The sequence below is a fragment of the Anser cygnoides genome, chromosome 2 (assembly GCF_040182565.1).
Source record: "Anser cygnoides isolate HZ-2024a breed goose chromosome 2, Taihu_goose_T2T_genome, whole genome shotgun sequence".
In the NCBI taxonomy this organism is placed as follows: domain Eukaryota; kingdom Metazoa; phylum Chordata; class Aves; order Anseriformes; family Anatidae; genus Anser; species Anser cygnoides.
The window spans coordinates 50986519-51003340 of record NC_089874.1 but is presented as its reverse complement, the minus strand read 5'-3'; the positions used below and the strand labels follow the sequence as shown (position 1 = coordinate 51003340).

General features: G+C 37.1%; 1 long non-coding RNA gene across 1 annotated transcript in view; it reads right to left on the bottom strand.

The window, feature by feature from the left end:
- Nucleotides 1-16822, bottom strand: part of LOC136790064 (uncharacterized) — a 46107-nt gene that overhangs the window by 22159 nt on the left and 7126 nt on the right. The window contains exon 2 of the long non-coding RNA XR_010829273.1: nt 5948-6040. This is a non-coding gene — a long non-coding RNA (uncharacterized lncRNA). The remainder of the gene's footprint in view (nt 1-5947; nt 6041-16822) is intronic.

Sequence of the window (16822 nt, the reverse complement as noted above, 5' to 3'; positions counted from 1 at the left end):
GGTATCCCTTGAAAGATATGCCAAATATGCACTTTGCTCATGATAGACCTGTAAGCACTTTCATTCAATACAATTTTCATAGAAAATATATGGATATTTTAGCAAGAAGGATGGTGTGTTTATTCATTTTTCTTCTTGCCATCTTTCTAACATAGGAAAATATCTTCGTTTTTCTTATCCAGAAGCAAAAAAACTTGTAGCCTGTACTTGCAAGTCCTATCTGAGATCAGGTTTTTTGTATTCATAAGTATTGACTGATTAAAGACCAGTTGCAAAACAGGGTTTAGTCTGCAATGACAGGCAGCGAATTGATCAGCTTGAAGGATCAAAGTCCAGGACCATAAATTGTAAAGCTGAGACAGGTACTTAGGGATCTCCCCTTGGGCATTATAGAAGTAGGTATCCAGTGCAACAGGAGTGATGTGAACAAGTACATGTCTTCAACCCCATGATTTTCCAGGCCCCACCTGCCCTACATAGTGCAAAAGAAGATAAACTCCTCTCTCTGAAGACAGATCTTCAGCCCTTCCCTTCCAAAAATGAAACAGCTTGCTTTTTCCCCCTTTGAAAGCACAGCTACCATAGGACAGGGCTTGACCTTTTTTACATAAATAGATCAGATTCCAGAAACGCAGAAGTGCCACATTCACTGTATTCCTCAGCCTAAAGGGATTCTGAGCTACATATCTCCCAAGAGCATGTTAAAGCTATGAACTCTTCTTGAAAAAATGTTCTCCACCCTCACACCCAGCAAGAAAGGTTACAGTAAAATGGCCTCGTTTTGAGGACAAGTAGATATCAGGTGGATAGATTAACCATAAAAGATTGTTTCATACAAAATACAAACAGCCTATGGAGCACAGACTGGAATTTCTCCCTGCCATGAAGCACCCTGATTTTAAGTTTATGACCTACAACACTCATAATTAAAAAATAAATAAATAAAAATTCAGTCAGTTATTATGCTTGATGAGAGCTGCCACTCTCCAAAATGTTCTTGACAAATTTAGTTTGTTTTTGCCTTTTCAGGGAAAGCATGACACTATTCAAATTTTTTTTTTTTTTAAAAAAAGGAAGGCAGCTATATAGTTGTGAGACGACTGATTGATACATGCTGTCAATGGACCAGTTTCCAAGGTGATGGTGACAGCTCTTCCAATAAGCCACTTTAAAATTGGGTTTTGAGGGTGCAGGGAAATATGTATAAATATAGGTATAACAGAATGCCTTCTGTTCAAAATGATCTTTTTTACTTCCAAGAAATGTTTTAAATGTTGACAACCAAGCTGTATCAGAAAACTAATCAGCACATCGACACCTCAGAGTCAAAATGAAATGCAAACTCCACTTAACTTGAATGGCAGTTTTATAGTGACACTTATCTTCTGTGAAAATTATGGAACAGAACCAAGACTTGAAACATTTGGGTTCTTTGTTTTGCCAGTCTTCCAGTGAGATACTAAGCAAGATACCAGTTTTGGCAGTGGAGATATATATATATATATTAATTTTTCTGTGTGTTATGCATTAACTTCTCAGTTATGTGAGGAGTTTAGTTCAGGAAAGTGATTTGATTTGAATTTGTTAGATGAAGACCATCAGCAAATTGTCTACATTTTGCAACCATGCTAATCACTCTGGGACACAACTGTGTTTAAGTACTGAAGAAATTGCAGCATACATTCAAGGAAGATCCAGTTCTTCCTTCTTCATCAGTAAAAGATCTTCTGAAAAGAATATTCTACAAGAAATATCTGTTCACATATTTTCAATATGGAGTTCTTTGCTTCCAGTCTGCTACATCATTTTGTGACTTAACTTCTGCCTTCACTAAGGTGTCTGTATTTTCCTCTTGAAGAATTCAACAAAATGAATATATAATAATTTAGTAATATATTACTGTAAGAATACTAGACACATGTAAACCACTAAGTCATATGACTTCAATTCTTCTGTTATGCCCATAGTATATCTTACTCCATCTATCTTCACTCACTCTACAGCAAGTACTTATGAAACTGGAGGTCAGGAGGAATATGTTGTTCTCATAAAAATATGCTGCACTGGAACAGAGCAAGGTGTGTCAGAGAAAATAATCAAAATGAGACTATTATTAATGAGAGTTAATTAGTGAGCCAATTTTAGAATTTCCTGCTGATAACACAGCTTTTGGTGCATTTCTTATGCAATGCATAAAACATATACACTAAAGTGGTATTTTTTGCCTTATGTAAGAAAATTTATCTAAATATTTTTACTTTTTTTCCTGCTTAAAAGCCTTTTTAATTAAAGATGCATAGGTTGTGTTATCAGCAAGATATTGCTTTTCTCTAAGCAGTTTGCATGCTGGGGGATATTCCAAGGACAATTCTTATTCTTTTTTTATCGAGATAGTTTATAAAGTGTCAGGTGGCCACTTATTCCACCTAGCTGAAGGTCTTTCTTGAAAGATAATTGATTAGGTCCATCTGATCAAGATGGAGATGCAACATTACCAGGAGGATGGGCATTTTTATTGCCAAGTTAAATGTTCAGAGGTGCACGTAAAAACATAGCTTTCTTTCCTGTTTCATATCCAGATTGCACATAATGTTCCTTCCCTAGTAAGATATAGATCTAACTGTGAGTTCCATACTGCACCAATCTCTGTCAGTCTGACAGTGTTGTTTATTTATGCCATCCCACAAGATTAAGTTTTTCAGCTTCATGAACCAAAACCCCAGTTCTAAAATTTTGCTATTTAACCAAATTTAAAATCACTGCTGGTAAAAACATTTAAAACATACTAGTCTCAAAATGTGAGGAGAAAATTACTGTCAGCTGACTTCACACCTCAAGCAGTTTAGGCTTCAGAGAATCACATCATATACATTTTAGATCATTTTATCTTTTTGTTTTATATAAAAAGAAAAGCTTGTGCAGATATTATGAAAAGTACTTTACTAGGGTAGTGAGCCTACAACATTTAAAAGATTAATCGATCTACAGGAAAGAGATGGATGACCACTGATTACTATGCACACATGTTCAAGATGATAGATGAGTGTTGTCAGACCATTGATCTTTGCAAATTAGCCTGACTTTGGTCAGTTATCCTATGTCTTTCGGACTTCTACCATTAGTACCTATCCTACAAAGAATAAATAAATAAATAAATAAATAAATAAATAAATCCTACACAGCTCACTGCATTCCTAGTCATCACTTTGGGCATAGTCTTGCTGATAAAGCCATAGCTCTTCCCCATCTTAGAGCCATTCTGCAAATAGATGAGACTGTTTCATTTTTTCCCATGCTGCAAAAGGCCCAGAAGGTTTTCGCATTTTTCTCTCAAGATCTATTTTCTCTTTCCTTCATGCCATAACATAGTTTTTCTCATTAAAGTTTATATGTTCATTTCAAGAGCAGGTTAAAATGTAAAAAAACAAACAACAACAACAAAAAAAACACCATTCTACAAAGAAAGAAACATTTATCAAAGTCTTCCTCTAGCTCTAATTCTTATTTTATGCTTTTCTTTTACACTTGAACCACATTAGAATAGTTTCAAACACTTGCTTCTGATATTAACAGTGGAAGCAAGATCCAGAGTGGCCTACTGAAAACAGGTGTGGATTTTCTGCTGACCTTTAATGTTCCTTAGAAGATCAGAGCAGAGTAACTGAATACTTTGTTTATAACACCTATGGAAAGATAGAGAACAATCTGTATTCTACCACTACAGGAGACAAAAGAGATGAAAATCCTAAGCCCTTTGAATAATGTTCCTATTCCATATTTATTTTCTGAGATCCATTCTGAAGATCAGCTGTTACTTCTACATGCAGCATGAAATCTAAGATCCAATCTGTTAATAAGTGCACATTGTTCCTTAAAACTCAATGGATACAAGGAAATTAAAAGTGCTTATTTTAACATCAGCTGTGTGGTCCCTTTTTTCTTTTTTTTTTTTTTTTTTTTTTTTTTCCCCAAACATAGCTATTGATCACGTTGAGGCTTGCCATTATTCACAGCAAGACCCTCTGATTAACTTTCCAGAGTTCACTGACTTTACATACCAACTCTCCAGTATCAGATGACTTTAAAATTTGACATGGATTTCTCAGAAAGACTGTCTCTAAATGCTGTTATATACGTAAAGGAACCTTAACTGTGCCTGGGAATACACTACCTCATAGAAATTGCTGGCCAGGTGTCTAAGGAAATGTATTCCACTTAATAAAGGAAATGTTTCAAAATATGCTCTGCCCTGAGATTTTAATGCTAATAATGAAAAGAGCAAAGCCTGATAGGTAGGAACATGCTTATCAAAATCAGATCATTTCATGTTTCCTCCCCTGTCCTGAAAGCAGGACTGGTCTGCCTGCAAGGAAAAGAATGACTTTAGGGTAGGGACTGAAACCAAGAACAATAAATAGAAACTCATTTTTTTTTATTGGGCTCCAAATAGGTACCTAAATGCATTTGCCTTAACAGGAGGTAAAGCAGACACAGACCTGTTGGTAGGCTTATTGGAGGATCTCACGACACAAGCAATTACTGGTAAGTCAATGGAATGCTTCTGTACAAAAAGTAAATCATCACACTTTTGGTAACTGGAAGAAGATCCCGTTCCACACAGCAGATTATCATCTAGGACAACAACCTGTCAACTGGGAGCTCGAGGATCTAATCACTGCTGTATACTGTGCTTCTTCTAATGTTGTATAAATCAAAGTCTACTATAAAAATAAATAAATAAAATAAATAAATAAACGCTGATCTTAATACACAATGGTGCTTCACAGCTCTTACTAAGCAAGGTCTAATATGCTTATCTGGAGGAAAGAAAGCAAATGGAACTTGTCTTAGACAAGATCATAGTAGGTCAAGCTAAGATTAGAGAAATTTATCCATTTCACCATGCTCAAGAAACAAGTGATAAATTACAAATATCTCATAGGAAGTTATGTAAGTCATTAAAACCAATTCAGTGTCTAAACTGATTATAGAATAAAGATGACAAAAATTAGCTTTCATCCCATGGATAATTCAAACATTTCAATGTTTGTTTATATGCAGAATTAAGATGAAAAATCCACTTTCCAGTGATTCATGAAGGCTTCAGTTTCATAGAAATGCCTCAGAAATGTCAAAATTTAGGTTGACATTGCCAACTGAGTCACAATATTTTGACATTGGCAGACTTTTCCCATTTCACTTAACAGCATAAGAACTTTTGGAAAGGATGGGTGTACGTTCAGCACAGATTTGTGTTCTCCATCAGTGCTGCAAAACTCAAGGAACTCCAGTCTTTGTCTCCAGGTCCTCACTCTCCTCAGCAGTTGGGCTCTCATCCCGACAACAGGTATAACAATAACCTGTGCCCATATGGCTTCTAGGACACCCCTCAAATTTAATCTAGAGAACAAATTTTGTGCCATCTTCTCATATGACTACGGAAAATTTCCATTTTATGAAAACTGTGTCTGTTATAGCAAAACAAATAAGTTCAAAAGAGTTCCCAGATTTTAAAAAACATTAGCTAAAATTTCCTTCTTTTAGTGTTATTATAAGAACAGGGTTCAGATTCTTGGGTGATTTAGCATTTCTTGAATATTACAGAACAAAGTGACCATAAGTTCAACCCAGACACTGAGGTTGATCTCTTTACTGAAACTGAACTAAAGTATTGCATTTAATTTATTTTTTCTTCAGAGTAGCTGCTCACACTTCAGTCTACTACCAGCTGCTTATTTTCTTTAGGATTGTCATATCCTTTAACAAGTATTTTATTCTTTTTAGAAATGTTTCCATTTAATTATTCCACTTGACCAAGGTGACTTTTTCACAATATTAGTTCACTCTGACTGAATTAGTGAAATTCTAACCAATGCAAGTTCAGAAAATATATTTTTATACATACCTCTTTGGTTTTCTTGGATCTCTTGCTTAGGGAACTACTTACCTTCTTTTGGTTGTTTTTCATATACAGTGAAACACAGTTGTACTATTATTCTTCTGCATTTTCCACACCACAATCTTGCTAGTTTCTAGAGCACTGCAAAATTAAATGAGAGCCTTCTTTTACTTTTGTTTTTTTCTTTTTTTCTCCTCCCCTTCTCCCCCCCCCCAATTATTTTTTTCTTTTTTTTTTTCTGAGCAACATCCATGAACTTGCTTCCCCATAAATATCCACTTTCAGCATCGTTGTATAACTGGAGTGGGAAGGAATCCTAGAAGGTCGACAAGTCCCACACCCTTCTTAAAGCAGGGCCAGCCATGGGAGCAGACCAAGCTGCTGATGGCTCGCTCTTGAAAACCTCCGTGCGCATAGACTGCATGATACTTCTGTGCCTCTGCTTCACTATTTGGCTGCCCTCATGCGTATGAAAGATTTTCCTTACAACCAGTCTTTTTCTTACATCCATTTCAGTTTATGTCCATTGTCCCTTGTGTTCCTGAGCTGTTTAGTCAATCACAATGTCAACCACAAATGGGCATTTGTGATTTCACTCATTCCCTTTTCCTTAAGGCTTGTGACAGGTTGGCATTTGCTATGCCATATATACTATGCTATATATACCACGTAACTCCATGCAGCCCATACTCAGGCTACCTGCGTCTGCTCAGAACTGATGTTCAGATGTCTCCAGTAGCCACTGTGAGGGTTAGCGAGGATAACAACCTATTTCAGGGGTTGAAGATGTATTTAGTCCAGCACTCCTGACCAAAAGAAATTGACAAAATCCTGAAGTATTATCCCACAGGAACTGTGGCTGAGGCTACACTGCTTCCAAAAATTCTGCTTTTTAGTTGTATAACGCTACAATCCACGTAAAATACCAGTTTTAAATTTTGTTAAGACAATAACCTCACTGAGATGAAAGGTTCACTATTTCTGAAGAAACTGCAAGGTTTGTCCATTAAGATATACTATTATGAAAAAAAAAAAAAAAAAAAGGACAAAAATATGTTTCTCTCACATAAACTAGAAGTAATATAGGTAGTACCTCTGGACCATCCTGTACATTTATATACCTCACCTTCCTTACTAATTTTACCATCCAGCTCTGTTCTGAACCTGGCACCAGAAGGTGCAATCATTATAACCTGATCCACATTTCCTACTACCACAACCACCACTTTTCTTTGGACCTCTGTGGAAACAGTACAGCTCTTTATGTACCCTTCAGTAATTCTCCCAGTCATTGAAAACATACCTTTCTAACATTCAGAATATAAAAGTAAGATGTGTAACGCCATTATTTTCTTTTTGTAATTTTACATCTCTCATTGTTCTTTACAAAACTCGGTCTAAATTCAATACAGCCCCTCATGCTTTTGTCATGTCCAAATAAAATACCAACAGTTGTCCTAAACCTAGTGGTAGGTCGGGGTATATTACTCAGAGTACCTCCTCTCAGCCTTTCAGCCTAAGAATCTGTGATTCATGCGGGGAAAATAAATAAATAAATAAATAAATAAATGATTCTTAATGTTGTTACAAGTTGAACCCTACTATAATTGTCATTCCACAGCACAGTCACTGTGCTTGTCCTAGACTTCTCTTATGAATGACATGCTCTATGGTTACTTTGAAACACATTCAAAACTCTGACAGATAAAAATTAAATGCAAGGTTTATTATTTCTTCAGTTTGTATACATAATTTCTTTGACTCCATCACACTTCATGCAACAATTAATGCAGGCAGCAGTGTAGTTACACAACCTTTTATCTAACATGAAAGATGTGAACAGTTCTTAATTTATTTTCATGAATCAGAAACAAAAACAAAAAATAAAAACAAAAACAGCTTAAGCATACTGTACGTGGACAAGATTCTCACAGTACCTTATACCATGTTATATGTACCTATTCCATTCTGAGTTGTTTGCATTAGGTACTTGGCTTTGAAGTTTTGGGAATTAAATATTCTGTTAACACTCTGCTTTGCCTTTATCCTCACTTGAGTCATGTGGCCATTTCACTTGTACCTCTTCTCATTAGGAAGTAGATTTTCATCCTGTGAATTTGTTTCACATTTTCAAACTGTTCAATGCAATAACCGATATTTTCTGCACCTGTTTGCTCAGCTAATATTTTCCCCAGAGTATCATTATAAGCTCACAAAGCTTTTGTGAGAAAAGAATTTTCAGAATTTATCCTAAGCTTGTGAATAATTATGGTCATATACAGTTCCACTTTTCAGACTATTGTTATTTATGGTGAATGTTACTATTCCTCTAATTTAAACAACACCTCTAGTTTTACAAGATCTAACTTGTGTGATGTTGTGTGCCAAAATATTTCTACAAAGTAATTTTAAGAAACAGTGCCCCAGATGTCAACATGAAAGCAGTTCTTGAAACTTCTTTGACATCTCCAGATGAAAAGACCCAGGTAAGACCTAAGGGAATTCTACATATTTCTGGCAACTTATCTAATTTGATAAAGGATTTGGCTTCTGTATCTTCTGAGTTTCATCAGCAAGAACAAGCATTTCCTTTCATTCTTCTCTGTAAAATCAAAGCTGTAAAAGCCTGTGCACTTTCTTTTCTAAGACTAATTACTATGTTAATTCTTCTGAATTTTTGAAGGATATAATTTGTTGCTTTGCAGCTCCTTTTCCTTTCTGATTTATATTTAAGGAAGATATTTGTAGCACATGAGGCAGGTAGGATTCAATCACAGCTGAAAACAGGGTATGTTGACTGGAGAAACTTCCCTCCTATAGACACATTACAATTTCCAAGGAACATAATGACCCTTAAAATCACATTCTGCTTCATTTCCGTAACCAAACCCTCTTACCCTAACCCTTAAATCCAGGCTCCCTGACACTACTTCCCTCTTCTTTCTTTATTCCTGTTCCTCTCTCTATTTTTTTTCTTGTCTAAGTATATCTGGAAAATTTTCCATCAACATTATTTCCAGAAAAAAAAAAAAAAAGGTTTTCTTTAATATACCTTTCCAACTAAAACAAACAAACAAAAACAAAAAACAAACAAACAAACAAACAAAAAACCTGTCCTGAGGAGGACAGTTTGCAAAGGATGCTCTACAAAAGCTCCTGTGCTAGGCTACCTCCTCTGCTTCAGGAAAACCCACCCTTAAAATTGTCCTCTCTATGTTAAATATAAGAAATGGTAGTGACCTCTTCTTACCATCCAAACAGTGAAGCCCAAACTTTTCATTAAGCTTCAGAGCATTCACAGTCCCTCAAATTCCTCTGTATTTAGCCTGAAAAAAAAGATGTCCCACCGTTTTTTCAGGAAAAAAAAAAAAATCTTAAATGGGTGAGGGAGGTTGTTGACCACCAGAAATAACCAACACTAAAATATCTTTCAGCACCTAACTGCAAAGCAAGTTCATGAAGAAAGGTCCCACAAGCATAAACAGCACTTTCTTAGCCTGACAGGTGTGGGCTGCTCCACCCACTCTCTTGGAAGCCCACAGCAGTTGACTCCCTCCTCCTTTATGCGCATGGGGTCTCAGGAAGCCTAGTTCCCTGATCACCTCCACAACAGTATTTATTTACATTGCCACATTTCAGTATAAAACAAATTATTTCTGATTCTCCAAGAGTGTTGCAAGAGTCAGTGCTTCTTTTCTTCACAGCTCAGTCTACTACCAAAAACAAGTGCAAGGCCTGGAGTCTGCAGACGCTCTCCCCGGGGCACGGACAGACCAGAAGATTTCCATAGCTGTGGGATTTAGATCCCGAACTAGAGATGTTCTTCACACTGGAGAAGTCAGAAAACTACGAGTGACCCTGAGCTCCAAAGCCCTCTCAATGACCAATCATTTCTACAATACCAGCCTTCCCGAAGCACCATCTCATGCCCTAGATCAGCAGCCAGCTCAGGAGAATATTACTGGCTCCACTCTACCTACCTCCCGTTCTTGGTAGCAGACCTAGGGCAAGACATCCTGTCTTTTGTTTCTTGATGAAAGAAATCACAGGGGGCCCCCATATGGCTAAGATCCTCATAAATTTAGACACCTCTTGGTCCAGAAAATTAAATATGAAATTTCCATCCTGTGTGTGAACTCTGGAAAAAATAACAATACCCAGGAAAAACAAAACAGATTTCAGCACTTTTAATTATGTTTTGCTTGCCCTTCATAATCATCAGGCAAAGCAGAGCTCTTCATATGCATGATTAATGTGGTAATTTACCACCTGATTTATAACTAAGGCACAGCAAATGAAGTGGAATTTTTGGTAAGGAGACATGCACCTGCTTACCAACAAACAATGCACCCCGATCTACAGGGAAATGGCATGGTATGGACATTGCTCTGACCTGATCTTTTAAAATATTTATATGTGTCCTGTAGTCCCTTATGAACCTCCACTATAGTTAATTGGAGGCACTTAGTCCTTCTGCTGGCCTCTCACTGTGATAAATATTTAATCACAGAGGGAAGTGTGCCTTAGCAAGAGGAGACATCAGTCACTGACTCTTGAAAACAGCACAAAGGGCACTGTTACATAGAAGAAGTATTTTACTCTGTAGTCCAGAAGTCAAGAAAGGTCTATCTAATTATTTCTGTAGGGAAACAGCAGTCTCTCTCTGTGAATTTGACATTTATTCCCTATTCCTCATACAAAAATAAATTGAATACGGAAGTATAGCCTTTTCTGGCGAGTTTATCACTAGATTTTGTAGCAGATGCATGGTGCTTGACTAAGCGGCCAGTGACATTTAATTTGGTTTCTAAGACTGAAGTGCAGGCAGCCACTTCATACTTAGCAAGAATCAGCAACAGTGCAGATCCAGGGACTATCCCAAAAATCTCACACCAAGCCATGCTTATACTGCCATCTAAAGTTTTCTATTGTAGGCCAGAGCATTTAATAATTATTCAGCAAGTATGAGAGTGTGTTTGAAATAATTCAGAATAAGGCCTGACTGACTCAAACACGTAATGAGGAATGAATGACAAAAAGATGTCTACTTCTATGAGTCTAGCAAGTCTGCAGTAATACTCTGCAAGTTTGTTAGCAAAATATGGGATAGGTTCAGGGGAGGTTTAGGTTGGATATTAGGAAGAACTTCTTTACCGAATGGGTTGTTAGGTTTTGGAATGGGCTGCCCAGGGAAGTGGTTGAGTCACCATCCCTGGAGGTCTTTAAAAGACGTTTAGATGTAGAGCTTAGTGATATGGTTTAGTTAAGGACTTGTTAGTGTTAGGTCATAGGTTGGACTAGATGATCTTGGAGTTCTCTTCCAACCTAGATGATTCTGTGATTTGGTGATTTTGAAAGTGTGACTTGAAACATGGCAAACAGCGATGACATAAGGAATCATAATTCACAAAACAAAAGCACATCAAGAAATCTATTTAGAATAATTCAGTTGGAAGGAATTTTCAGAGATCATTGAGTCCAACTGCCCGACAACTTCAGGGCTAATCAACAGTTAGTTAGTTAACATCTAACTAACATAGTAAACAATATTTTCCTAATGTCCAATCTGAATCTCCAACAGTGCAACATTGTGTTGTTCCCGTGTGTTCTGTCACTGGTTAACAGGGAGAAGAGTCCGGCACCTCCTTCTCCATTTCCCCTCCTCAGGAAGGTGTAGAGAGCAGTGAGGTCACCTCTCACTGTCTTTTTTTTTTTCCAGACCAGACAATCCAAGTGCCCTCAGCCTCTCCTCATAGGATATGCTTTCAAGACATTTTACCAGCTTTGTTGCCCTCCTCTGGATGCTTTCAAGGACCTTAGATTCCTTTTGTTTTGTGGAGCCCAGAAATGTACACGATATTCAAGGTGAGGCCACACCAATGCTAAAATAAATAAATAAATACAATAAAAATGGAGAATCACTTCTTTTGATTGTCTGGATATGCTGTGCTTAATGCACCCCAAAATATGCTTTGCCCTCTTGGCTGCTAGAACACATTGCTGGTCATCTCAAGTCAGAGATCCCAGATCCCCAGATCCCTTTCTGCTGAGCTGCTCTCCAGCCACTCATCTCCCAGTCTGTATTTGCATCTGTCATTGCTCGTCCCAGATGCAGAACCTGGTGAGGGTTTGGTAGCAAGCGTGCTCCAGGGGTGGCCTCTGTGAGCAGAGCCCAGCAGCAGCCGCATGTCAGATCAGAGCCAGCTCCAGCCAGCTCCAAAAGGATATCTTGATATCTAGAATACAAAGTTAGGTAACAATGAAAGTATACTAGCAATAAATCTCTTCTCCTATTGATACCAAATCATATTACAATTCATTCAGTTAGAAACTACCTTAAGCCATATTTCTCCAGTTTAAATTTTCTGATAGTAGCTTCCATTAGAGTTGATGACATATGTTTTCTTAATTATACTGGAATAAATCAAAAGTAATAATGCCGCTTTGCAGCAATCTGTAGAATTACTCTGGGTATACAACAACTTGACTGACAATAGAATTTGAATCACAATTTTTTATTTTTTTTTTAATTTTTACTGCTTTGTATGTATTTATGTGTTTCACTACATTAATTTCACATGAGGAATAAACCGGGAATACTCACTCACCTGTAACTATTATTTTTCTTTTTTTTTATTTATTTATTTTCTGACAGGAATCTGTATTTCTTGCAATATATATCATTTAAGTGAGAAAATTAAAAAGAACTGGGAAAGTTACATGACTGATAAAGAAATTTTAAGATGATGTTACAACAAAAGTGATTTGGATGTGAATGCTTTATTTCAGCTCATAAAATACCTCTAGATCCTAAAACCTAGACTCTAGACCAAGTAAAAGACAGCATATAAAGAACTCTTAAAAAAAAAAAAAGCATTGAGCTGCACACATCAAAAGATCAATGTTGTGGCTTTTTTTCACTAGAAATGGGTTTCTAGAAAATACTCAGGAGAAGAATTTCAGGTAAACCCATGCCCTGAAGTCATTCTTCCAACAGTAAAACTGCCAATCTTTTTTCTTTTAATTTAATTCTACATTTTATAGCAGCTTTTTTTTTTTTAACATAACCTAATTAAAAAAAAAAAAAAAAAAAAACAACTCTGTGGAGGCGGAAGATGATGAAGATGAGAAAGGCCACACAAAGGCACATACAATTTCCATTTTCAGATATTGGTGAGATGTGTGGTTAAGATGCAGTTTGTGGTCTTCAGTGACAGGAACATGGAATGGATGGAATGGATTGGGGAGATTGTTATCAGACATCTGGCAAGAAATCTACAATGTAATCTGGACATGTATATTATTTTGAAGTTTCAGGTTTGCCACTTCCACTACTGAGTAGCAAAACGTATTAAATCTGACAGATACAGATCAACAGCTGGGTGGCCACATATACAGCTTCCTTCCTTAGTTCAAAGGCAGAATTTCATTTCTGCTCTTCATGACTGCCAGCCAGGAAATGAGGAAGTGCAAAATAAAAATTTTGCCATGAGATTTTTTTATTATTATTATTATTATATTTTTTTGCAAAATTGTGTATTTCCCTGGGTAAAACCATGTCAATGGAAAAATTCCAGCTCAAGACAGTCATATGGATGTATCTTTCACCATTGCCTGAGGAGTTTTTTTCACTGCTATTTTTCCCTGGGTTTTCCATCTGCCAGTAGCGAGTATGGAGAGGGGAGATTACCATAGGTTACTGCAAGGCTGAGATAGGCTGGTTAGGTTCTAAGATTTGGGACATATTAACAATGTTTATTATTATTACATTCTATAATTGAAGGTAGCAACAAAAACTGAGGCACTTTCAATTTTTTTTGTTTGTTTGTTTGTTTTTTGTGTGTGTGTGCGTGCGTGGTTTTAACTGATGTGACATAAATGTTATAAATATGTTTATAACTAAAATTTTTAAAATGAACGATTAGTGAATCCTGATTCTCCAAGGCTGAAATTGTGTTTTGACACATAGGAGCATGGAACAAGCACATACTCCTGACACATGACTTCAGACTCCTCTGGAAACAAGTTTTGTTAGGACCAGTTGCTACTTATCTTGCAAAAGGCTCCGAAGGTATGATAAAGGGACTGCGCCGAGAGTAGGTACATCACAGACCCCGTCTGCTTGTATGGTCAGCAGGAGCCAGGGAAGTACTTCCAGATATCTCTGCAGCCTCCCATGGTAGGGGGAGATTAGATGTTTTACAGGGGCTTCACTTTAGGAAGACTTTATGCACAGCAGTAGACTAGTTACTTGTGGTCTAACATTTCAAGCTGGTGTGTGTAGGATGAAAAAGACAACCCCAGTTTAACAGTCTCAGCTGGATATAGTCAATGCAAGACAACATATTAGCAGATGTTCCCATTAGTGTGGACTCATATACAGACACCAAAGTGCTGACCTCAGAGCAACTTCGAAGAGGAAGACAACACTTGAGAACTTGCCACCTAATAGCCTTCAGTGACAGTTGAGACCAAGGCATCTCAATCTATTGCAAAAAGATCACTCATTACTGCCTTTGCCCACTGTCTTAGCAAGAAAACAAACTCACTTCCAGGAGTGGGTCACAAACATGAGGCAAACTCTGAGCTCATTGTATGCCTGGATGATGGCTGGAGGCACTAATGATAAATCTCAGAAAGTTTCATATACAGATCGTTTCCCAGAAATTTCAAGTTTAACTGTTTATCTGTAGCATTCAAAATTTCTCATACAGATCATTGCCAAAGGCTTACACATTCTCATCTGTGAATTTGAAAATCTCAGATTCATAATCTCAACAATAAAAAGCACAGTAAAAGGTGAGATTAAAAGCCATAACAAAACTATAATCGCAAGGGGAAAAGCCAAGCAGTTGTTAAAATTAAATTTATTTATTTTTTAACATGACAACATAATAGCAATGGACCAGCATTTTTACTTTGAAGGGCTGTCCCTGATCAGAAGAAGAAAGTAAATATTTGAAAAAATATGGTATTAATTAAAAGATTCAGCAACACTCTGAAAGAAAGTAATTTTTTTCTCTCATAATCTCTGCATGCTCTTTGTCCAGACTCTAGATTCTTGCATTTGGAAAGTGGTGGTCAGGAGAAAAAAAGAACAAATGACAAATAATTAGCATGCTTCTGGCACTAGTGACAACACATGCTTATTCATGGTAGAGGAAAAGAGACTTTTTCAAATGTTTCAGAAATGCATACAGGGAAAGAATACCTGAAAGGGGGACAGTCTTCTTGCAGGTATATACAAGATTGAATGTCCTTGCTTGTGATGTGGCCAAAAAAAATCTTTTTTTTTTTTTTTTGACAGTTTTTCACAGGAACAAAGCAGACTCATTCAGTTTAACTCAATCATTAAGAAATGACTAGATAATAACTAGGTTCCATCTCTTTGACAATGAATCCATTTTCAGACAGGCTATTAATTGAAAATGTACTAGGCATTACTTGCTATTATCAATGCATTGTTTTAATCTAACTTTGTTAGAATTATTACAAAATATTAATATATATGTTACTTCAGTATAATAATGTATATAAAATAGAAAACAATTCCAATTAATCCTTTTTATCATTGTCTTAGTAGGAAGCCTTAGTGTCAAAGACAGATTGGACAAATTATAACTGTTTAAATTACACCGAAAGGGAAAGTAGAGAAATTTCCAAGAAGAGAAATGAAGGTGACTTCTGATAACAAACTTTTTTTTTTATTTTTTTACAAGAACTTCAGCTTGGTCTTTAATTATCAAATATTGTCTTTGTTCAAGGAAAACAACTCACGCTTACTAGCTGCTGTGTAGTCTTCAGAGCATATCCTTGCAAGCAAAGACTGAAATGGGCAGGTTTGTCACTGAGATTTTCAGCTACTAGAAGTAGGAGGACGGGAAAGAATATGACAGCTGTTAATAAGTAGTCTGCCCAACCATGATACTAGGAGTTAGAATAGAAAAAGACAAAAGGGAGAAGAAATGAGAGCAAACTGTGAAGGTAAGAGAAAAGCAGCAAAAAAATGCCATTCAAAGACTACCAGAGATAGAGACTGCAAAAAAATGTTGACAATGAAGACAGAAGATCTTACCTATAGCCAAAGAATTCACTGAAATGAAGCAGAGGTTGATGTCTATCTATGAGAGGTGGATATGGCAGGCTCAACACACAGCACCACAGACCAGGGCTGTAATGGAAGGGTGGCTGCCCATGGCAGATGTGCAATTTCCACAGTCACAACTGAACACCATGTCTTAACAGGCGTTGTGTTAAAATCGTGCAGTGCAGCATAGATAAGCTATCCTTAGCAGTTCTCCTCTGCTGAACAGAGAGTTTATCAAATCTTAGAGAAGTGATTATCATTGCTTTAATTCTTATTAGAAGGTAGGCACAGAATCAGCAAGTTCAGTTTCTTACCCAAATCCCTGAGTCAAAAATGTTTCTTAATTGCCCACCTGTCAACAAGCACATATTTAAATAAAAATAGAATCATAGAATATCCTGAGTTGGAAGGATCATTGAGTCCAAATCCTGGCTGTACGCAGGACTGCTGAAGAGTCAAATCACTTTTCTGAGAGTATTGTCCAAATGCTTCTTGAACTCTGGCAGGCTCGGTGCTGTGACCACTGCCCTGGACAGCCTGTTCCAGTGCCTGACCAACTTCTCAGTGAAGAACCTTTTCCTGATATCCAGCCTGAACCCCAATGCAGCTTCATCCCGCTCTCTTAGGTCACCAGAGAAGAAGAGATCAGCGCCTGCCCTTCTGCTCCCACTCGTGAGGGAGCTGCAGGCTGCCATGAGGCTTCCCCTCAGCCTGCTCTGCTCTGGGCTGAACAAACCAAGGTATCTCCGCTGCTCCTCTAGACTTCTGAAGTCTAGATAACTCTTCCCCTCTAGATCCTTCATCATCTTTGTAGCCTTTCTTTGGACACTATAATA